Here is a 24,666-nt window from a genome sequence, read left to right as displayed (position 1 = left end):
TCCACAGAGAAACCATGTCTTGAAAAAAATATCAAAAAACAAACAAATAAACAAATGAGTAAATAAATAAAGTGAAAGCGTTAGGGCAGGAGAGGTGACTTGGGAGGTGTGGTGGCTGGAATAAGAACGGCCCCATAGGCTCACAGATTTGAATGCTTAGTCACCAGGGAGTGGCACTACTTGGAAAAATTATGAGGATCAGAGTGTGGCCTTGCTGGAGGAAGTGTGTCACTTGGGGTGGCTCTGAGGTCTTAAAAGTCCATGCCAAGCCCAGTGGATGGAGCTCTCGGCTACTGCTCCAGCAGCACCAGTGCCGCCATGTTTCCTGCAACATGATGAGGGCCTGAACCTCTGAAACGATAAGCAAGAAATTAAATGCTTCCTTTCCTAAGAGTTGCCTTGGTCAGAGTATCACCTCACAGTTACCAAGTAGAACAGTAACCAAGACAGCAGGAAAAGTGCTTCCCTTACAAGCCCAATGCCTCGAGCAAATCCCCAGAACCCTCATGAAAACTAGATACAGCAGCACATACATCCGGAGTCTCACTGTCTCCCTGTGGGAGAGATCTTGTGCTCATGCATGCACGTGCACACACACACCCACACACACCTGTACAAGTATCAGAGCACATATGTGGCGGTCAGAGGATAATCTAAGGGAGTCAGTTCTGTCCTCCTACCATTAAGACCTAGGTAATGAACTCAGGGTTGGCAGGCTTGGTGGCAGGAGCCCTTCCTAAGTGAGTCATCTCATCAGCTCCAGTTTTTATGTTTAAATAAACATGGGACAGACACTTGTATGTGGTGTCAGTCATAAGTAGGAAAAAGGGAGGGAAATAGTCATCAGCTTCCCTATTTAGCCAAGCCTAAGTTCACTGAAACACTGTCAAAACTAAGTTGTTAGGATAATTCCAGAGTGATGGTGGCACACGCCTTTAATTCCAGCAAAGAGACAGAGGCAGGCAGATCTCTGTGCGTTCAAGACCAGCCTGGTCTACAGAGTGAGTTTCAAGACAGCTAGGGTTGTTACACAGAGAAATCCTGTCTCAGAAAAACAAAACAAAACAAACAAACAAACAAAATGTAGATCCCTGGAGTTTGTTGGCGAGCAAACAAACTTGAAACTTCAGGTTTTGGAGAGAGCCTGTTTACTCGCCTGCATCCACTGGTCTCTGCACATGTGCCCAGGTATATACATGGGCATACACTACATGCACATACACACAAAATAATTAGGGACTAGAGAGTTAAGAGTGCCAGCTGCTCTTGCAGAGGACCCAGGTTCAATAGTGCAGCTCACAATTGTCTGTCACGCCAGTCCCAGGGACCTGAAGCCCTCTTCTGAACTGTGGTCACTACATGCACAGGGTGTACAAAAATACCCGAAGGCAAAACACCCATACACATAAAATAAAATGGAAAAATACAAAATTGATTATTAAAAAAATAATTCTAACACTTGGGAGGCAGAGGCAGGAGGATTCGCAGTTCGAGGCCAGTCTGGGCTAGAGACCCTGCCTCAGGAGGGAGAAGGCTAGCAATGGGAGCCATATAAACAACACTGCTTCCCATCACGAGCCTTCGATTAAGGAGCTGGCTGGTTATGCAGAATCTTCAATTTCAGTGCTCCTTGTCAATGAGTAATATGTAAAATATTTTGGTTTTGCAGTATGTTCCAAGAAAAACAGTCCTGTGAAAACAACCAGAAACGTTAACAGACAGAATTCCACTCTAGAAAGGCGCTGCCAAGGATTCCCTTCCTGAAGGCAGACTTAAGGACAATGTGGGACAAAATCAATTTTTAAAAAATAAATATAAAAGGACTTAATTTTTTTTTTTTTTTTTTTTTTTTTTTTTGGTTTTTCAAGACAGAGTTTCTCTGTGGCTTTGGAGCCTGTCCTGGAACTAGCTCTTGTAGACCAGGCTGGCCTCAAACTCACAGAGATCCGTCTGCCTCTGCCTCCCGAGTGCTGGGATTAAAGGAGGACTTAAATTTTTAACAATGATTTAGCATGCTTATAATGTAGCATGACAGAGGCCAGGATAAGGGTTATGAGTTCCCGGCTTGCCTGTGTTGTACAGTGATAATCTGCTTTAAAGAAAGAACAGGCTGAGCCTGGTAGCAACGCCTTTAATTCCAGCACTCAGGAGGCTGAGGCACCTCTGAGAGTTCAAGGACAACCTGGACTGTGTAGGGAGTCCCAGTCCGGGCAGGCCTGTGGAAGCTATGGTCCTTCTGCTCACACAGAAGCACTAGGCTTGTCCCTTCAAAGGAAAGGGCGTAGAGGCTGTTATCCAACCAGAAGGCTGGGGGCAGACGTGGTTAGCAGCCTGGTGACCTTTGCACTATCTATGCGGCAGAGAACATACTGGATTCCCCCCAGACCATTATCATGAGCTTGTCCATCTACAGAACCCATGTTTAAGGATGAGGTCACATGCAGTTAATCTATAGAACCGTCTTTATGGGAGATGTCATATGTGCTTTCCAAAGAGTTTTGATGGAGTTGTGTATTAAGCTTTACTGTGCACACAGGACTGAGTTATTTACCATCAGGAATTCTTCAACAAATTGGGCTGTGCTTAAATATGCGTAAAATAAACCACTGGGGATCAGACTCCAGAGTTTGAACCAACATTGTGGCTACTTAGTCATATTGAACCCAACTGCCTTCCTGCCTCGGCAGATGTCCCTGTGCAGATATGCCCCCCCATGACACAGCGAGACTCTAACTCAAAATAAGCAAACGAATCTAAAATCATGGGGCAGTGAGCAGCAGACAGAGGCGCTTGCTTACAGGCTTGACCACGTGAGTTCAATCTCAAAGACCCACACGGTAGAGGAATCCTTCCTCCTATCCTCCAACTTCCCTACCATGAGCAACGAAATAAATAAGTAAAGATAAATAAATGAAAGTATCTGAAAATAAAAATATAATTCAAAGTGCAAGCCTTTAATCCCAGCACCCAGGAGGCAGAAGCAGGCAGATTTCTGTGAGTTCGAGGCCAGCCTGGTCTACAAGAGCTAGTTCCAGGACAGTCCCCAAAGCTACAGAGAAACCACTCTCAAAAAACAAAAACAAACAAACAAACATTCATCTCTACCTTAGCCTGCCTCTCTCCAACTCCACTTCCTCACCTGTCAGCTCCCAGAAGGCCTAGGGTAGCCCTCCTTTCCAACAGAAATGTTACAAGTGAGAGCTGTATGTATCAACTTAAACTTTCTAGTAGCCATTTTCTGTGTGTGCTGGGGTCAAACCCAGGAGTGAGCATGCTGAGCATATGGCCTGCTCTGAATCACCCATTAGTGCCCCCTTTTAAGTCTATTAAGTTAATCCCAGCACTCGGGAGGCAGAGGCAGGCGGATCTCTGTGAGTTCGAGGCCAGCCTGGTCTACAAGAGCTAGTTCCAGGACAGGCTCTAAAAAAAAAAAAGCTGCAGAGAAACCCTGTCTCGAAAAACCAAAAAAAAAAAAAAAAAAAAAAAAAAAAAAAGAGGGAAGGATGTAGAGAGCGAGCTATACAAGTGCATATGCACACAGACAGGCACACAGACATGCAATACAAGTGCATATGCACAAAGACAGGCACACAGACATGCACACAGACATATGCACACAGGCATGCACAGACATATGCACACAGACATGCGCACAGGCATGCACACAGGCATGCACACAGACATATGCACACAGACATGCACACAGTCATCGTGCTGTCTGTGCTCCGGAGGCAGGACAACTTTTGGAGTCGGTTATCGCCTTCACCCAGCTGGCTGCTGCCCTGCAGACTCCAGGCTAGCTGACGTGTGAGTTTCTGTCCTGTTCTCCGTTCACGTCCCACCCCTCCCACTGGACTGGGAAGACTGAAAATGCAAGCCACCACTTCTGGCTTTGTACATGGGTTCAGGCAGCAAGCTCAAGAATTCAGGCGCCAGGGCAAGTGGTTTTACACTGAGCCACCTCCTAGGTTCAGTGCCCCAAATTTTTAAAAGTATAACTAACTTTATTATAAATAGCCCAGCATATCTAAGATATTAGTTAGAACATGTAACTGACATATTAACAAGATACTTTGCATTCTTGGTTTTCATATAGTCTTCAAACTCTTGTGTGGACTTTAGACTTGGTAAGTGGTATCAACCACATTTCAGTGCTAACAGCCACATGTAACTACTGGCTACCACGTTAAAATTTAGGCCTAGAAACTCAGAGAATCTGGTTTAAGAAAATATTGGGATGGGCAGTGGTGGCACATGCTCTTAATCTCTCGGAGGCAAAGGCAGGCAGATCTCTGTGAGTTTGAGGCCAGCCTGGTCTACAGAGTGAGTTCCAGAATTGCCAGGACTACACAGAGAAACTCTGTCTCGAAATCAACAAGTCAAAAAGAAAACATTGGCTTAGGTATTATTTCCTTGTTGTTCCTTACAAATAAGGAAGAAATCTTTTATAAGATTGAAGAATTGAGCTGAGCATGGTGGCACAGGCCAGCAACCTAGGAGGCTCACAAAGGAGAGTGAAGTTCAAGGCTACCCTGGGCTACATAGTGAGATCCTACCTCAAGAGGAGGAGGGCCTGGAGAGATGGCTCAGTGGTTACTCTTAACTTGTTGTTCTTGCAGAGGACCTGGGTTTGGTTCCCTGCACCCACATGGCAGTTCACAACCTTCTGTAACTCCAGTTCCAAGGGTCTGACACCCTCTACTGGCCTTCATGGTCAGCAGGCATGAAAGTGTGGCACACACATACATGTAGGCAAAACATTCATACACATAAAATAAATCTAAAACAAAAAGGGGAAGAGGAGGCAGGGAGGAGGGGACTTGTTGCAGGGCATAGCAAAGGGTGGCGGGGCACAGCATAGCACACAGCACCGTCTGGCAAGCACAAGATCCTGAGTTCTATCCCTTCAACTGCAAGGAAGTGGGGATGAACAGTATTTACCCGAATCACTTCCTGTTGCTCCTGCAGACTGAACCCAAGGCCTCATGTGTGCTAATATGTTCTCTGCCATTGAAACTCCATCTCTAAATGCTTTCCAGGAGACCTGAAGCCAGGTCAAGTCAGAGAACCATTCAACCATCACAGAACTAGCATCTGTAATGTGCCCAACTCCAAGAGCTGCTTTGTCTTGTCTGAGCCACCTGAATGCTCCCCATCAACTGACCTGGAACTTGCTAAATTACCAAGGATGACCTTGAATTTAGAATCCTCCTGCCTCTACTTCCTGGGCACTAGGATTATAGGGATGCACCACCACACCCAATTTATGCCATGCTGGGGACTGAACCCAAGGCTTCGAGAATACTAGGAAAGCACTGAGCAACCTCTTCAGCCCTGAGTTTGATTTTGTGCTCTCTGTGTTTGAGGTTTGCATATGTATGGCTGTGTTCACATTTGAGTGCATGCATGTGTGGAAGACTGTGTACGTGTGCATGCATGTGTGGAGTGTGCAGTTATTTTTCAGATGTCTTCCTTCATCGATAGCCACTTTTACTTATGGAGGTAGGGTCTTTCAGTTGAACCCAAAGTTGAAGCAGCTAGCCAGCTTGCTCTGGTAACAGTCCCTGCCTCCTGGGTGTGGGTGCTGGGGATCCCCAAGCTGAGTCCTCATGCTAGCGCAGCAAGTGCTTAATTCGTGGAGCCATCTCATCAACCACGAATCTGTCCTGGGGGTGGGGTGTGTGGGTGAAATCTACACTGCTTTCCACTTAACAAGGCAGAAAGCTTGTAAAGTCGAAAGGGGACACATTCGTTCAGCTAGGCAATACAGTGGGCGGACTCAGACCTGCCTGTCCCCATGCTGCTGACTATACTGGTTTTTTTAGATCCCCAAGGACTGCCTTGCTTGAAAACATTTTGTGACAGGCAAACAAAGTTAACCTTTGGCCTTATGCTTAGTGTGCTTCACAAGGATTGTGACATGCCTTCCCAGCCTCCTCTCTCCTACAGACCTTTCCCTTCACCTTTAACCAAAGACGTTCACGCCCCCTGCCTCTTTCAGGCTCTCTCCAGCTCATTTTGGTTTCCCCATCTAAGTTCCTCTGCTTGCGCCACCATCTGTCCAGGTTAACAAAACCCTCCTCCCACCAGGTGGTGGTGCACGTTTTTAATCCTAACACTCAGGAGGCAGAGGCGGGCAGATCTCCGTTAGTTTGAGGCCAGCCTGGTCTGCATAGTGAGTTCTAAGACAACCAGAGCTACACACTGAAACCCTGTCTATTAAAATAAAACAAAAATGAGAGAACAAAAAGCAAAGCAAAAAAAATCCAAAGACCCAAAAAACCAAAACCCTCCTCCTGACTGCTCCTTCTCTTATACTGGGCTCTAAGGCGTAGCCGCCACCGACGCATCTCTGATAAAAGTTGTTCTCACCTCTCAGGTGAAAACAGATAATGGTCCCTCTGCCTCTGTCTCTTCCTCTGTCCCACCTAGAGAGTGCCCCTCTAAAACAATCTTCCCCCAAAGAAACCGCATTCTCCTTCCTCTGAAAGCCAACCCACACAGATGCTTTGTGCGTCCATCTCCCAGCCGAGCCCAGGACTCACCAGGCATGCTCTTCACTCAGGCCTTGCAGTCCATACTGTCTGCCCGGCCGGCCATCCTCCAGAGCTGCGAGCTCGCTCCTAGCTAGTCCAGCTCTTACATCCTCTCCCTCTATCTCCCCCCACAGCACACTACACATATTATTTTAAAACTCAGGTTCTTCTGCTTCTCCCCTGAGAGCAAAAGATGTAGGTTAGCGATTCATGGAAACACCCTGAAAGCCCACAAGAGTGCCTGGTAAGCCTGCTTACTGTTTGCTGAATGAATGGCTGAGCAGATGGATTGCCCCCATGCCACCTTAACGAAGGCCTTTTCCCTCTGTCCCCGCCTGAACCACCACTTAGCCATGTACCCCTGGTTATTTTCCTGTATGGAGCTCTCCTCCTCCAGGCTCTATCTGTGACCCCAATGCTCTCTCCAAATGCTCTGCACAAGATGGGTAAAGGCACCTGCCTCCAGTTAGGCTTCAAACCTGGGTCAATGGCTGAGGTGCCTATTTAATATATCAGATACTGGCTGCCAGGTTCTCCCTGCTTCCCTCGGTCCCTGCTGTCAAAGGGCCCTCCTGGCTGGCATACCCTCCTCCTGGCCGCTGTATCTAGTTCCCCTCTCTGCCCTCTCTCTTCACAAGGTACAGCTTAGTCTGGTCATGTCCACTCTGGACTCCCCCAGATGTGCCTACCTCTGGCTGTGCTCACTCCCCCTTTTAGCTGTAATAACTTTCTCCTCTGCCACACCCAGGAGCACTTGTATGCTTTCCTACCCTTTGAGCCTTTTCATTCATCTGGTGCTGACATCCAGGACTAGCTATGTTCTTTTCTTTTTTATTTCTTTTTTTCTTCCTGGGTTTCAGCAGCAAATGAATGGGAAAAAAGAAAGAAAAGGAAAGAAAGAAAGAAAGAAAGAAAGAAAGAAAGAAAGAAAGAAAGAAAGTTTAAGAAGGAAAAGAAAGAAAAAGGAAAGCAAGCACACGACTGCTTCTGGGTGTGGCGGAGGAGAAAGTTTGTTACAGATAAAAGGGGGAGCACAGCCAAAGTTAGGGCCATCTGGGAGAGTCCAGAGTGGACATGACCAGGCTGAGCTGGGACGTGAGGGGAGATGGGGAGACACCCATGGCAAAACTCCAATGCACATAAAAAATAAACTTATAAAAATACTTTGCAGATGAATATATATAAAATTAAACTCATTGCCATGATCGGAGATGGTGTGACCACCAGACACAGCTAATGCAGTGCTTGAGAAGGCATCCGTCCAGAGCTTTGTGCACACCAGCACTCCACCCGCTCAACCGCAGCCTCAGTCCTTTACCCTACAAACCTTAGCTCTCCACAGCTTACCATTTCAAACACAGTGTAACTGTTATGTAAACAGTTGTTACACTGTATTCCTTAAAAGAGGATGAGTCCGTGGGATTGTTTCCTGAATTATTTCCCACAGCAGTTGAAGCCATATGGATAAGCTGATTTTATAAAGCTTCTCAAATATCAAAGATAAGCTAGTGTCTTTTTGCATGTGTTCTATGTGTGGTATGAACATGTGCATGCATGTGGAATTCAACATTGGAGCCTTAATGCTCTCTAGCTTATTCACTGAAGCGGGGTCTCAACTGAGCCGAGCACTCACGAACGCAGTCTTCTAGCTAGCCAGGCTGCTCACCTTCCTACAAGTAGAATTACAGGTGGGCCACCATGCGAACCCAGCATTTGCTTGGGTTCTGAGGATCCGAACTCGGGCTGACCTATTTGGGCAGCAAGCAGTGCATCCAGCTACCCGTCCCCTCAGTCTATTTTAAGTGACAGTGCAGCAAGGCATGCGAAACAACCTTGCAGTTTTACATTCAGCTAAGCTGCTTTTTCAATCATCCCATTTTTCTTGGTATTATTCTTCTCATTCCCTGTTAAATTGTTTCATGTACATCACATATGCTCTAACAGAAAATGAAAGCTGTGCACGTTATGCAACACAAAAATTCTTGACTTTTTTTTTCTTGAGACAGGGTTTATGTAGTCTTAGTGAATCTGGAACTTATCATGTAGACCAGGCCGGCCTCTGCCTGAGCGCTGGGGTACAGGTGTGTGCCACTACACCTGGCCAAAAGTCCAATTTATAAAGAGAAGCAGACCTCTAAAGTAAAATAGCTATTCTAAAAAAATCATTTTTTTAGACAGGGTTTATCTGTGTAACAGTCCTGGCTGTCCGGGAACTACTATGTAGACAAAGCTGGCCTCAAATTTACTGAGATCTGACTGCCTCTACCTCCCTAGTACTGGGATTAAAAGTGTGTGCCACCACGCCCAGCTTAAAAGAGATAGAGAGCAGGGAAAAGCTATCTGGAAAGCCAGGTACGCTGGCATATGCTTGTGATCCCAGCACTTGGGGCTCAGGCAGGTTGCCAATGGCTCAAGGGCAGCCTAGGCAGGACAGACTCTCAAAGAAAGAAGAAGGACAAGAGGGGATGGAGAGCAGACACCGCTCCAAGCATCTCGGTGGTGAACCTTTTTCTCATGTGTGATCACACCTAGAGGAACCCAGGCTGGACTCCCACAATTCTGAAGTCATGTGTTCACAGGTCTGCAGAATCAGAACATCAATACAGGGAAGAATTAATTAGCCTATTTCTAAGTATGTGTATTTGCACTTCTAGGAAATTCCAGAGTTCAAAGAAAAATATAAATGTAGTTTGGTTCATTTATTAAATGCTAAAAGTAACTTCAAATCAAAGCCAGAAAACCAGGCTGGAGAGATGGCTCAGTGGTTAAGAGCTCTGGCTGCATCCACATGGCAGTTCAAATGCCTATAACTCCAGTTTCAAAGGATCTGACGAACTTTCTGGCCTCCAAGGGCACGGTATGAGTGTGGTGCGTGTACATAAATGCAGGCAAAATATCTATACACATAAGATTAAACTAAAATCCTGAAAAACAAAACAGAACTACAAAAACAAAATAGAATTTCAATCAGGCACAAAAGCAATCCCAGCATTCAGGAAGCTGAGGCAGGACTTCTGTGAGTTTGAGTCCAGTCTCTGGTAGGAAATGAGTTCTAGGCCAGCCAGAGTTACATAGTGAGACCCTCACTAAAAGCAATAAAACAGGGTTGGGAATGAATGTGACAAGCATGCCTAAAGCCCTGGGTGATGCCCAGCACCCGAACACTGTGTGCGGTGACTCGGGCCTCTAAATCACTCTGCCGGGGAGAACTGACTCCCCCTAAGAGCACGGGATATAAACCGTCATTATTGTCCCATGAGAGCCTATTGTGGCATGTGTGTTGAAGCTGGGCTCAGCTGTCCCCTTCCACCCTGGCATCTACGAAGGGATCGGGTTTGCATGGCAACTGGTTTCACCACGGAACCATCTCAGCAGCCTTGATTTTACTTTTTTTTTTTTTTTTTTTTTTTTTAAAAAAAAAACTCTGTCTAGGCTGGACTGAAATTCTTGGTCTCAAGTGGTCCTCCTACTTCAATCGCCTAAGCATCCAATACCACGGGAAAGTGCCATTGTGCATGATTAAGGTCAATTTTAATTTGTAAGACCTTAAAATTCTCAGTTACTAGCTGTAGATTAAGCAGCTTAACATGAATGGCAAAATGTAATAATGCAGGGGTCTCAACAATGGGCCTCAGGCAAGCCACTTGTCCTTTCACAATGCAGAAACTGGGGATAGAACCCGAGTGTTCTTGTGAGACCTTAGCAATGTATGTTTTTGTGGCAGGACTAGAACCCACATTGTAGAACAATCACACTAGACTCATTTCTCTCTCTCTTTTATTTACTATGTATACGGTGTTCTATCTGCATGACAGATCTAGTTACAGATGGCTGTGAGCCACCATAGGGTTGCTGGGAACTAAACTCAGGACCTCTAGAAGAGCAGCCAGTGCTCTTAACCTCTGAGCCATCTCTCCAGCCCCTACACTAGCCTCAAACTCAAAAGATCCTCCTGCTTGTGCCTTGCAGAGTTGGGATCAGAGGGATGTGCCACCATACCCAGCAACTTGAGCATCTATTAAACAGGTGAGAGGCTGGATTAAAGTCTAACAAATCATGTTTCTGGCTCTCTCACGTTCTTCTTCATGAAATATTTAAGTTCTAGCCGGGAACAAAGTTCCTGATTATTCAAGGAAGTTGGATTTTGGTGGACCTGAAATATGCCACGTTGAGGCAACAGACTTACGTTTCTGCTAATTCAGTGTTTATGTGTTTGCAGCCAGTGAGCCAAAGAAGCCACAAGAACAGGAAGTGTTCAATTTATAACTTTATTAAGAAACTGATAATTAAACAAATCAAGACTTTAAAGAACTGGTTAAGACATTTTCCCCCTAATTTCCCTCTACTGTTATTTTGTAGCCACTTCAGGGGACAGGAACCTGAAGAAAAATTAACAACAGCTGACTCAAGAGAAAGCAAAAAAGTTAAGGGGTTTCACACATCTCCCTTGCTACCTTTAAATACTAATTTTTTTTTCATCACACCACTCTTCCCCCTAATGTTACTGCACAAAGATAGGGCCAAACATGGGGCTGGAGAGACGGCACAGCAGTCCAGAGCACGTCACTGTCAGACTCACGGCTCCAGGCTTGTCACACAGCTGACTCTCCCAGCAACACTCTCTTAGGTACCATCGCCTAAAGCCTGAGATGACCAACAGATTTCCTTCTGAAGCCAGTTACTCCGTTTTCACTTTCTCACATAGAAACCCAAGCGGACACAACAGCCTTGCTACCCAGCTAGCCTTTAACCTGTGCTCACTTTTCTGCCTTCCACTCTGCTGTCTGCCTCCCATGCCCACAAGCCAGCTCTTAGGTTGGGAATTCTTTGTTCTGCCCTTTTATCGGACTTGCGGGTTTTTATTACTCTCCCCATCTTTGGTAGATACTCTAAGCTTATGTGAAAAAGAACTTCTGGGTCGGCAAGATGGTTCAGGAGGACAAGTGCTTGCTGCCCAAGCCTGATGATGGGTTTGATCCCCAGGACCACGTTAAAGGCGGAGGGAGACCTGCCTCTGACCTCCACACCCACCCACCCACCATGGTCCAAGTGTTCTCTCCTCTTACCACATACACACAAGAACATAACTGGACCTCCCACCATTTACACTCCATACACTCTCTTGTCCAGCCCTTCTTTCCCCAGGTGCTGCTGGACTTTCTCCCACTAAGCGCTCCCTGACAGAATGGTCCAGCTCACGTGCCAGAGGCAAACCTGTCAGCAGCACCTGATAAAGGCAGCCACCCCTCCTGACAGGCCACCCAGTCCTATCACTCTCCATCCGTAAAATCTGGGTCTTAGAAAGCGCTGTGAGCACAGATGACCTTGGCTGGTCCCAGGACTCACCCACCACCTATAAAAGCTAGTGACTTCCAACAGTTGCTATTTCCTCGACTCTCAGTATCTAGAACACTACAGGTTCCATAGAATCCTTGCTACCACCCATCTAGTCCTCTTTAAGTGGCACCATCAGTCACCCAGAGTCAGCCCCAAAATGAAGGCACTCTTACGACAGCCAGCCTGTGATGCCTTTCTAACTCTGTCTTGTGCACAGCAGCCACTGGTGTCTATAAAGACCTGAGCCTCTCTGCACCAGGACACAGGACACTGAGGCAGGAGGATCACGTGATCACAGGAGTTTGAGACCACCCAAATATTACAACAATATTGTGAAACCTGTCTCAAAACAAAAACAAACTGGGTGTATAAACCTTTAATCCTAGCACTTGGGAGACATCTGAGTTCAAGGCCAGCCTGATCTACTGAGTGAGTTCCAGGATATCCAGGCTTTTACACAGAGGAACCTTGTCTCCAAAAACAAAAAACCAAAAGTCAAGGACTTGGTATGTAGCACAGTAACGGAATGCTCTTTAGCATGCGTGAAGCCCTGAGTTCAAATACCCATCCCACCCCACACACTCCTGCTGTAGTTAAAACTACAATAGCTTCTCACTGCCATTAGGATAAAACTCTGAAAATTTCCCATATGGCCTAATCGAGGCCCCAACGCAGCTCTGCAATGTTCTCTTTTTCCTCAATGGACTCAGTCTAACACTCTGCCCTCCACATCGGCCTGGAATGTCAATCCAGCTAACAGGAGCTCATTCAGGGCTCACGTCATCTCTACTGGAGAAAATGGAGAAAACGGTCGTCTCCAATTCCTGTCACGGCTCACTGTCTCCTTCCGCTGGCTGTAGCCCACTAAGACTGCTCTGAAAGTAACTGTTCTTTCCCTAGAAGCTAGCTGGCTTAGAGAAACCACTGTTTTAAAGCTTCACTGAATTTCTGCCGAAGACTAGAGTCACTCTGAAGTAAATCTGTTTACATACTTTTGGCTTTTTGTTTTTTGAGGCCGGGTTTCTCTGTGCAACAGCTCTGGCTGTCCTGGAACTACATTTGTAGATCATGTAGATCAGGGAACTCAGAGATCCACCTGCCTCTGCTGGGATTAAAGGAGGAGCCACCATGCCTGGCTCCTTTTGGCTTTTTGCTTAAGTCTTGCTGTTTTCTCGGTTGCATGGGTATCTTGCCTGTTTGGTCTGTCCTGACTTGAAGGGGGGGGTGGGCAAGTTCTGGCCTAACTTTATCTGGTTTCTCTCTGGGTCTGTGACATTCTTATCTTTCCTCTGGATTTGCCTTGAGTCCCAGGAACAAAGAGGACCCACTGACAACCATCTTTGTGGTTGGGCCCCCAACTCCCCGAAGAGCAGTGTAGGTCTGCCTAATGCCAGTGACTCTGGTGGGTAGGCGGCTACCTGAAGCAGAAGGAACTGCTCTCTTCAGAACCAGACAACAACCTGACCAGATCTCCGTAATTCTACCCCCACCTCTTGCTTTCCTGACCCAGTTCTTCCTGTTTAACCTCAAACCTGGCTGGGGGTGAGGGGGGTGGAGCTCAGTGGGTGGTGTCAGCACCTGGAAAATGGAGTTCATGGTCACGTCCCTTCCCAATGTGGCCACAAGGAGTACGTTTTCATTTTCACCGACACTGTCTCTTTTATTGGTGTCAAAGAGTCTAGCCTGTTGGGACTGTCGGGGCTTTTGTCCTAAGAACGTCAGTAATAGGGCTGCTGAGAGGCTGAGGGAAAAGGGGATCTGTTGCCAAGCCTAACAACCTGAGTTCAATCCTCAGAACCCACATGGTGAAGGAAGGGACTTCCTCTGACCTCCATGCCTGCACTTCACATACATGATCCTACACACATAGTAACAAAACTCAGAAGCAAGCTCTAGTCAAAAGATTTTAAAGTCTCAGGATATCTAAGCTTGCTTTCTACAAGGAAATGTTTTCAATGACTTAATAAATGGCAGGAAGAGAAAAAAAATAAGGCAATGACGTAAGCAGTAACACAAACTAAAATAATATGGACCTCAATTCTGATGTTGCAACACCCCCACCTCCCACAATAAAACAAAGCAACACAGTGTACAGTCTCATTAGAGGATGCTCCAAATCTGCACTGTGCTAGGGTCTCCGGAGGGCTTTGGACAATGGACCCTTATTCAGACTATTCCCTGATGAGTAGGCCCGAATTTCAGTTCTGGAAGTGGAAGTACCACGTTCAAACTCAAGCTGCCTACCATATTACTGAAGGACACAGCTGGTCTTGGCAAACAAAAGAGATGACAAATCTGCAATTTAAACCATCTCCCAGTTAATTTTCATAATCAAGATTTAGACATCATAGGTGTGGAGGTTTTTGTGGAATGCAAATTTTGCTGCTTAAAATGGCACAACCCTGGACAACTAGATTAGTAAAGCAGTACTTTGGGATGAAAGAACAAACAGGAAGTATTTAAAGAACCAAACAGTCCCTGGACTAGAAGTGTTCACTATGTGGCAGTACTTATAGCTTGGCCCCTACCATCCACCACCTACACTATTGTATTCAGAAACACAAAGAAACCAAGGCCACTATGTTGCCTTCACCCATTAGAAAATTAACTATTTCCACCTCTGAGTACCTCCTGACCTTTCCAGACTGCGCTCCTGTAACAGTTTAAGAAGGCTACACTCCTCCCTGGTATATCTATATAAGGAAACAATCTTCGTCTTTTAGAAAGTGAAAATGTGCATTTGAAGCTTATTTGAATTTCTTCACAGCAGTTTAAAGAGACTTATTTTTGGAGTACTATGAAGGCCCAAACCAGAAATTACTTGCAACCGTCACGTTCCCACAATCCAGGTATTCTCCGGACTGTTTTACAATACAGCCAACTAAACATAAACGGATAAAATGAAGAGTACAGCAGGACCATGTTATTGGAAGGCACACCGGCCCTGTCCTTGGCTTTATGAGCTGGGACCCTAACCCCAATAAGCAAGGGGACAGAGTAAGAGGTCTCAAAACCCTGCCCTCGGCCGGGCCTGGAAGACTAATCCGTCCAGCCCGAGGTCAAAGGAGAAAAACCCAGCAGGCTGCAGCGCGTCAGGGAGGGAGCCCGAGCACCCCGGAAGCCAACCGCATCCCACAATTTTCGGCCTGAGACAAAAGGTCGAAAGCAAGGCGCCGCCGCCCCTCTGCGCCCAACCCAGCGAGCCAGGCTTTGGGTCTGGGGTCGCGGTGGCCGCGCGGGCTCCATTCACAGGACCCGGCGGCCCGCGCGTGGCTACGGGGCTCCGGCTCGGCGGCGCCGGGCCCGGCCTGCCTCCCTCCACACAGGGCGCCGCCCGCCGCGAGGGAAGATGGCGGCTGCCGAGCAACTGCGCCACCAGCCCTGGCCGCAGGCCAGGCCCAGCGCCATCTTAGCGCCCTCCAGCCCGCCGCCCCCACCCTGAGAAGCCGCTGTCGGGGCGACTCGGGAAGAGGGGGGGCGCGAAGCCCTCTCGGCTAAAAAAGTTAAAAATAAGACCAAGACAAGAACAAAAAATTAGGCAAAAAGCAAAAAGCCACTCTCAAAAGCCACCGTCCGCCTCGGTCCTTCGTCTCCCGGCCCGCCGGCTGACACCGGCCTCAGGCGGCTCCGCACGACCGAACGAGCGCGGCGGGGAGGCTCGTCCCGGCTCAGGGCCGCGGGTCCCCGGCAGTGCCTCGCCGGCCGCCGGCGACCGAGTGCGGACTGGCGCCGCGGCCCAGGCCGGGGAGGAGGCCCAGGAGGCCGGGCGGCCCGCGCTGTCCCGGGCCCGGCCTCGACCCCGGCCTCTCCCGCGCGCAGATGCCGTGGAAGGGGGGGAGCCGCCCGGCTGAAAACGGAGCCGGCTCCTGGCCGTCCCCGGCCCCATTTTGCTGAGAAGCAAGAAAACGCGATTCACACCCAAGAGCTTCCGAGGAAGGGAGTGGGAGAGAAGGGACCGCAGGGGTGTGTGAAGAAGCGAGGGGAGGAGATTGGGAAAGCTGATTTTTCTTGCTCGGCCGCCGTCACGCCAGGCCCTCCCTCGCCCCCTGCTCGCGGCCCCGCCGAGCCCCGCTCCCTCCTCCGCGGTTCCCGGGCGGCTCCGGGGGGCGGAATACACACACTCGCACACACTCCGCGCACACAACTAATTTGAAAGCGGCTCAATCAATGAGTCATTAAAAGGCTTCCCTCCCCTCCCCTCCCCACCGCCAACCGCCACGCCGCCACCTCCCCTCCTTTTTTATCCCACACCCCCCCTTCCCGAGCTCTCCCACTCCCCGCTCCAGAAATTTGCATCCGCGGACAGGGAAAAAAAAAAAAAAAAAAGAAGAAAAAGGAAGGGGAAAAAAAAGGCAGGCGCCAGGCCCCCCACGCGGCCGCGGCGCCCCCCGGCCCGGCGCCGCCGCCCCCGGTTCACCCGCGCCCCCGCCCGAGACACTGAACTTGGTCTTCCCAGAGCCCCGGCGGCGCTGGGAGAGGCATCCACACTAGATTCCCCTTTTCTCCGTGTCCATTAAACATCCACCCACCACCACCATCACCCACCCACAAACCCACCCCCCCCCCAAAAAAAAAAAAAAACACAGCCTTAGCCAATAGCTCTCTGGGCTGAAACCTAATATCCTGGTTTTGGCAACTCGGTGTTTAATTTGCTCCTCTTTCTTTTCTGTCTGGCTGGAGATCTATCTCCAGCTCCCCCCCCTTCTCCTTCTTCCCTCGCTTCTCCCCTCCCCGAAGGAAAAAAGAGGCAGAGGAAGGAGGTTGTGTTTTTTTTTCTCCTTGAAATTTTTATCACAAAATTATAATACACTCAAAGGGAAACTCACCGTCATGAAAAAGCAGTGCCTTGTCAACGGGGTTTCTGCGCCATCGCACCAGGGGCGGCGGCGGCGGCGGGCGCGGGGCGCGGGGCGCGGGCGCGGGAGCTCCAGGCCGAGCGGCGCCGGCCACACGCGCTCCGCTCTCTCTCTCGCTCACCCCCGCGCCGGGCGGCGGGCGCCCGCTCCCCGCGCCCGCCCGGCCTTCATGCTCTGCGCCCGGGCAAACGGCTCGCCTGCTCGTCTACCTCAAACTTCGGTTCTTGCCTAGTGAAAAGAAAAAAAAAGGCAAAGATGAGGATTTCTTTAATTAAAAATTTTAATCCTTTTTTCAAAAACAACAAAACAAAACCAAAAAACACAAGCTCCAAGCCTGGTGATTTCTGTTTTTCTTTTGGATTTTTTTGGGGGTATTGAAATTTATTGGGGTCTATTTAAGAAACATTTATTTGTGTACCCGCCCTCCCCCATCTACAAGATGTGAGCTGATTCTCCTCAGGGGCCCTGTACACACAAAACACACCACACACACACACACGTTTTCGCTTAACTTGGAGGGGAGGGTAAGGAAAAAATAAAAATTGATTTAGAACTCCAGGTAGCGCCAGTCACAGTTTTTTTTAAAATTGCATATTTTTAAAAACTAAAGCCTCCCTTAGTTACTTGGCAGATAACTGGGTTAGCCTTAAGTTTCTCATGTACTAACTTTATAATACCCCTTTCCATTAGGCAATGCTGTGGAAATCTTATCTGTGAAACCCTAAGATTAAAAGGAAAACAGAACTAGTGCCTAAGGAGAGAAGCTGAGTACCCCTCCGCCTGCTTTATTTATGTTGCTGTCTTTTATCTCCATGTTTGGGAAGTTTGCATTAAGTAACTCCCATTCTTAAAAAGGAAGCTAAGAACCCTTTAGCACCCCTTGGCCCAACCATAATTACCACCTGTTTTAAATTTCAAATTGTTGAGACTTCTTAAACCACCTAGTAGTAAGAAAAGCATTTAAATAAACGTTCCATAAGAGTTCTTTGTAGCCTAATTACCAATACCCACAAAATATAGCAGCGGCGGCGGCGGGGGTGGGGGTGTCACTTGTTTTAAATATCAGAAATAGGTGAGATATGAATTCTACATGAATGTAATTCAAGCTTAAAGATAGAGATTTAAGCCTAAAAAGTCTTCTAAGGATATCTGAAGTTGGTGAATATGTGTCTGGTGAGTTCTAAATAAAATTATCCCCAGATTTAAATTCTTTAAAATATTGTTTGGTTTCTATATCCTTTAGTACAAAACACAGCTAAACCTTAATGGCAGAATTGGGGCCTGTGAGTGGTAAAGCAAGAACATGCTCTAGGAATGTGTGACCCTAGGTTTGACCCTAACACACACACACACACACACACCTTGCTTTCTTATATAAGCATGTAATTAAATTATTACACTTCACCAAATAAATGTGTCAGAGCAGCCATACAATTTTGCCATATTCACCATCTTTTTCAAAAGCAAGCCACCTCATGTGTTAGCAGTCGCCACTCTACCGTTCTATATAATGTGTTTTTGTATTGAGACCTGACTGGCAGACACACTCAGTGACGTATCTATCACTGGGCTGTTTTTTTTCTTAGAAGCCCTTTATTTGTTTATCTGCTTTAAATTCAGCCAAGGCCCCCCTGGACCAGGAGTCCTTGCATAAATTAGCATATTTCTCTATATTTGACGGTTGGGCCAACCAGTTTTCTAATTGGCTTGGGAAAATTTTAGAGTGCCTTTGGATTGGTGGGAATTTAATTAGAACACCCATTTGGAGGAAAAGCATTTCCGAAGAGTCCATGGATGATGCACTGCAACCAGGGCATAGCAAGTCTTACAGCTGGTGCTCACGGCGCCAATGAAACACTAATGGATTTCAGAAAGATAGCCCTCCTCATTGGCCAACATCCCAAGGAAATCAGAAATCTCACTTTAAATCTGACCTATACCATTGCCCTGATTTGATCATTACACAATGAGTGTATAATATATAAACATATTGCACCTCATAAATTATGCACTGATTATGTAGCCTTCGAGAACAAGATTAATTTTTAAAACAATGACCTAGGGCACGGCAGTCTTTTTAGTATAAGAACTATGCAGAGTGGCTACAGGGCTCAAGGCACTATGGTATTTAATCACATTGTCTATCCCAAGACCTTGCCCTGGAACCTAAAGAACGATGAACCTAAGCTTTAATGACCCTGACTTTGCAGACAGGCTCTCTAGCTTTCTAAGATTTGTCTGAAGGCACTAGTCTAACAAGGGCTGACAGAAGAAGCCCTGGCTGGCGGGTTCCAGAACTTACCCTCTGTCGGGCCTGACAAGTATCTTGGGAACCTGTAGTCTTGCTGTGTCAAAGTCATGCATGCCACAGTCCAGAGGAGAGACACAGGCCGAGGGGCAACCCTTTAATTAGTCAAGACTTACCCAGAGACTGCCAGTTGTCAAATCTAATTTTAAATCTGGGGGAGGGGTTTGCAAAATACTGGGACAGCAGTGGGGTGAATGCCAGTCTCCAGACAACTGAAGAAACTGAGTGCTGAGAAGCAGAGGCAGCTTTTCAAGCTCTTCCCCAGAGGACTTTGAAAGCAACTTAAATAAGGGGCGGGCTTTTGCAAAAAAAAAAAAAAAAACGTTTAAAACTCAGTTGTAGGGTTTGGAATCTGAATGAAGATTAGGAAACCTTTTAAGAGGACTTCATTTTTTTTCAAAGAGAACTATTTTTTTTAAATGTTTTATGTATATGGGTGTTTGCTTGCATGTTTGCCTGCATGCATGCCTGCACCATGGGTGTGCCTCGAGCTCAAGGAAGCCACTGGATCCTCTGGAAATGGAATTACAGATGGCTGACTGTCTCCATAAGGGAGCTGGGAACCAAACCTGGGTCCTCTGTAAGAGTAGCAGGTGCTCCTAACCTCTGAGCAGAAACCCCAGGACCTCTCAATTTCTGGGGTATGGGGTTAGAGAAAGGTTTTCTTGAGGACCTCTGCCTGTCCTAGAACTCGCTCTGTAGCCCAGGATGGCCTTGAACTCAGAGATTCATCCACCTTTGCCTCCTGAGTGCTGGGATTTAAGGCATGTGCCACCACTGCCTGGTGCTAGAACATTCTTTATTCTTTTTTCTTTTAAAATTTATTTTATTTCATGTGCATTGGTATGAAGGTATCAGAATCCCTGGAACTGGAGTTACAGACAGTTGTGAGCTGCCATGTGGGTGCTGGGACTTGAACCTGGGTCCTCTGGAAGAGCAGTCAGTGCTCTTAACCATTGAGCCATCTCACCAGTCCCTGGTAGAACATTCTTAAAATGGCTCAACTCTGTGTTAATGACCTTGATTGTACTATCAACAACTTAGCCGTGAACACCGATTCCCTTCTGTGTAAGCGACTATAAACAAGGGAAATTGGACAGGTGTGGGGGGTTCACATAACAGCTATAAGAGCTAAGAGTGAAAGGTCGGGAATATAGCTCAACCTAATATAATCCCTATCACTAGATGAAAAAAACAGTGAACCATTGCCTAGTTGGCTTTTCTTAGAAGAGATACAGGCCAGAGAGATGGCTCAGTTGGTAGCTGGGCTATCCACCGGATCTCAGGACCTAAGTTAAATTTCTGGGGCCCACATGGTAGAAAGAAAAAACCAGAAATGCCTCTGACCCCATGACATGTTAGCACACACACACACACACACACACACACACACACACACACCAAATAAAGCATAATTAAGAGGATGCGAATGGTAGCACTAAGTATCACTGTGCACGTGTGTATGATGGCCAGATGTACCCACTGCAGGGTACAGGGGCACCACCAAGAAAGGCAGCCAGTGTGCAAGAACCATTCTAAATTCTCAGACTGGCAGATGGCTCCGGGGCAAAGGCATCTGCCACCAAGCCTGATGACACAACTTCTCATGGTGAAGGAGAACTGACTCCCACAAATTGTCCTCTGGCCTTCACAAGTATGCCCCAGCATGTATGTGCCCAATATAAATACATGCACACACACAAAAATAAGTAAATGTAATTAAAGTAAAAATATTAGCTGGTCTGTGGTGGTGCGTGCCTTTAATCCCAGCACTCTGAAGGCAGAAACAGGTGGAAGATCTCTTGTGAGTTTGAGGCCAGCCTGGTCTACAAATTGAGTTCCAGGACAGCCAGGACTATTGAAAAGAGAAATCCTGTCTTGAAAAAAATAAAATAATAATAATAACAATAACAATAATAATAAAATAATAATAATAATAACAACAACTTTAATTTAAATTCTCAATATGTATCATTGAGGTTCATATCCTTCTTCATACCTCTGCTTCTACATATTTGAGAGCTTGGTCATCAGGCAGTCCAAGTGTGCTCAGATTCCACCTGTATCCCTCACAAAGGGAGGCACTTGGCGGGTCATCCTCCCTTCAGAGCTCAACTCCCTCATCTATAAAACGAGGCTAATTATAGTGCTCACCTCTGAGGGTTATTTTAGGGCTTGAGGAACTAATGCATGAAGGATGTTTTAGCAGGGCACTGGGAACCAGATGAGCCCTTACAACTCTTCCTGTGTGAGAGCTAGGGACAGTCTTCCATTGCCTACAGTATGATTTGAGTCTACCTTACTTGTTTGAGACAAGATCTCATTATGTATACCTGGCTGACCTGGAACTCTCACAAGATCTGCCTGCCTCTGCCTCCTGAGTACTGGGATTGAATATATGGGTCACTGTGTGGGCCACTGTTACTTTTTATACATGTGACTTTTGGGGGTGGTGCTGAAACAGGATCTATGTAGCCCTGGTTAGCATAGAACTCACTATATAGACCAGGCTAACTAGGAACTCAGAGATCTGCCTCTCTGTGTCTCCAGAGTGCTGGTATTAAAGGCACACGCCACCTCATCCTACCTTCCCCCCCTTTTCCACATCTTGGTGCATATGTGTTTGTAGGTGTGTGCACAGGCACGTGACACTCATTAGGCTTGGCAGCAAGTGCTTTCTCTACCTGCTGAGCCGGCTCACTGACCCCTTGGCCAGCCTTTTAAATGTTTCTCAGTTTCCTGCCTGTAAAAACGAGAGAAGCAAAACATGTCTCTGAGGTTGCTATGTGAGTTAAAGAATATTTGTGATATAAAACCCTTGCTTCAGTGCATGGTAACTAATAGATACTCCACAATAGTCACCATTTTTCTCGGGACTGCCAAAAGCAATGTGACTACAGAGAGATTGCTGGACAGTTAACCTTTGCTGTTCTGAGGGAGAACCACAGAGTCTGGTCCACAGAGCCCGATGGGTGGCTCATAGCTACCTGTAACTCCAGCCCGGGGAGATCTGTTCTTTTCTGGCCTTACACAAATCACGAATGCACATAAAAATAAAATAAGTCTTTTTTTTTTTAAAAGAAGCTACAGAGAGAAACCCTGTGTCAAAAAAACAAACAAACGAACAAAGAGGCTGGGCATGCTGGTCCACATCTTTAATCCTCACACTCAAGCACTCAGGAGGCAGAGGCAGGAGGATCACAGCCAGCCTGGTCTACAGGGAATTCCAAGCCAGTCAGAGGACTACACAGTAACTTGGACCCAAGTGTGAGGGTACACACCAGTTATTCCATTGTTCAGGAGGTTGAGCCAGGAGATTTACAAGTTGGTGGCTAGCCAGAGTAATAATATAGTGAGACCTCATTTCAAAAAACAAATAAAGGAAAAGCAAAAAACCCAGGATAGCCAAAACAATCCTGTGCAATAAAAGAACTGGAGGCATCACAATCCCTGACTTCAAACTCTACTACAGAGCTACAACAGTACTGAAAACACCCTGGTACTGGCCTAAGAACAGACAGGAGGACCAATGGAACCGAATAGAAGACCCAGATATCAATCCACACATCTTCAAAGATGAAGCAAATCTTTGATAAAGAAGCAAAAAATATCAAATGGAAAAAAGAAAGCATATTTAACAAGTGGTGCTGGCATAACTGGATATCAACATGTAGAAAAATGAAAATAGACCCATATCTATCACCATGCACAAAACTCAAAGACCTCAACATAAAGTCAGCCACACTGAACCTCATAGAAGAGAAAGTGGGAAGTACACTTGAACGCATTGGCACAGGAGACCGACCACTTCCTAAATATAACTCCAGCAGCACAGACACTGAGAGAAACAATTAATAAATAGTACCTCCTGAAACTGAAAAACTTCTGTAAAGCAAAGGACACGGTCAACAAGGCAAAACGACAGCTTACAGAATGGAAAAAGATCTTCACTAACCCCACATCAGACAGAGGTCTGATCTCCAAAATATAGAAAGAACTCAAGAAATTGAACACCAAAAAATCACATAATCCAATAAAAAAATGGAGTACAGACCTAAACAGAGAACTCTCAACAGAGGAATATAAAATGGATGAAAGACACTTAAGGAAATGTTCAACATCCTTAGTCATCAGAGAAATACAAAACAACTCTGAGATTCCATCTTACACCTGTAAGAATGGCTAAGATCAAAAACACTGAAGACAACTTATGCTGGAGAGGATGTGGGGTGAAGGGAACACTTCTGCATTGCTGGTGGGAATGCAAGCTCGTACCACCCCTTCGGATGTCAGTGTGGTGATTTCTCAGAAAATTAGGAAACAACTTCCTTGAGACCCAGTAATACCACTTTTGGATATATATCCAAAGGATGCTTAATCGTGCCACAAGGACATGTGCTCAACCATGTTCATAGCAGCTTTGTTTGTCATAGCCAGAACCTAGAAACAACCTAGATGAATAAGAAAAAATGTACATTTATACAATGGAGGACTACACAGCAGAAAAAAATAACGACAGCTTGAATTTTGCAGGAAAATGGATGGAACTAGAAAACATTATTTTGAGTGAGGTAACCCAGACCCAGAAAGACAATTATCACATGTACTCACTCATAGGTGGTTTTTATTTTATATTTTTTTATTTTTTAATTATTTATTTTGTGTGCACTGGTCTTTTGCCTGTATGTATGTCTGTGTAAGGGTGCCAGATCCTTGGACCTGAAGTTACAGACAGTTGTGAGCTGCCATGTGGGTGCTAGGACTTGAACCCTGGTCCTCTGGAAGAGCATCCAATGATCTTAACCACTGGAGCCATCTCGTCCACCCTCATAGGTGGTTTTTAAACATAAAGCAAAGAAAACCAGCCTACAAACCACAATCCCAGAGAACTTAGACAACAATGTAGACACTAAGAGAGACTTACATAGATATAATCTACATGGAAAGTAGAAAGTACAAAAAGACAAGATCTCCTGAGTAAACTGGGATCATGGGGATGTTGGGGGAGGGTTGAAGGGGAAGGGGAGAGGCAGGGAGGGGAGCAGAGAAAAATGTAGAGCTCAATAAATATCAATTAAAAAAAAACAAATAAGATGGGCAGAGGTGGCCCATGCCTTTAATCCCAGTACTTGGGAGGCAGAGACAGGCGGATCTCTGTGAGTTTGAGTCCAGCCTGGTCTACAGAGCAATTTCCAGGACAGCCAGGGTTACACAGAGAAACCCTGTCTTGTAAAACCAATGATAGACAGACAGACAGACAGACAGACAGAGTGACTGAATAATCAAATGAGTGAAAAAGAAAAATATACAGTGAAAGGCTTGTGGTGTGGCAAATTGACAGAGCACCTACTTAGAACGCTAGAGGTCCTAGGTCCCAGCACCCCCCCAAAAAAAGTAACAAATAAGCAGCTTACTGGGACACTGGCAGCGCTTCCACTCTTGCCTACGTCATTACGCTGTGGCGTGCACGGCTGTGAGCACTCTAAACCACCTTCTAGATGCTCAGGCTATTTAAGTCACGCCATAGTTTTCAAGCTGGTCGTCTTCCTTGACAGACTTTTCAAAAACAGTCTAAACTCCTAGAAGCTTCTAGTCCAAAGACCAGGAATAACAGAACCCAGACGAGCTG

General features: G+C 46.5%; 1 protein-coding gene across 4 annotated transcripts in view; it reads right to left on the bottom strand.

Annotated features, from left to right (window-relative positions):
- Bicral (BRD4 interacting chromatin remodeling complex associated protein like) overlaps window positions 1–24,666 on the bottom strand; it is a 93,720-nt gene that overhangs the window by 47,285 nt on the left and 21,769 nt on the right. For all 4 annotated transcript variants that reach the window (XM_038344135.1, XM_038344138.1, XM_038344137.1 and 1 more), the window contains exon 3: window positions 16,700–16,957. The gene's annotated coding sequence lies outside the window, so the exon portion shown is untranslated. The remainder of the gene's footprint in view (window positions 1–16,699; window positions 16,958–24,666) is intronic.

This window comes from Arvicola amphibius, chromosome 9, assembly GCF_903992535.2.
Source record: "Arvicola amphibius chromosome 9, mArvAmp1.2, whole genome shotgun sequence".
In the NCBI taxonomy this organism is placed as follows: Eukaryota; Metazoa; Chordata; class Mammalia; order Rodentia; family Cricetidae; genus Arvicola; species Arvicola amphibius.
This window is presented reverse-complemented; position numbering and strand designations above follow the sequence as displayed.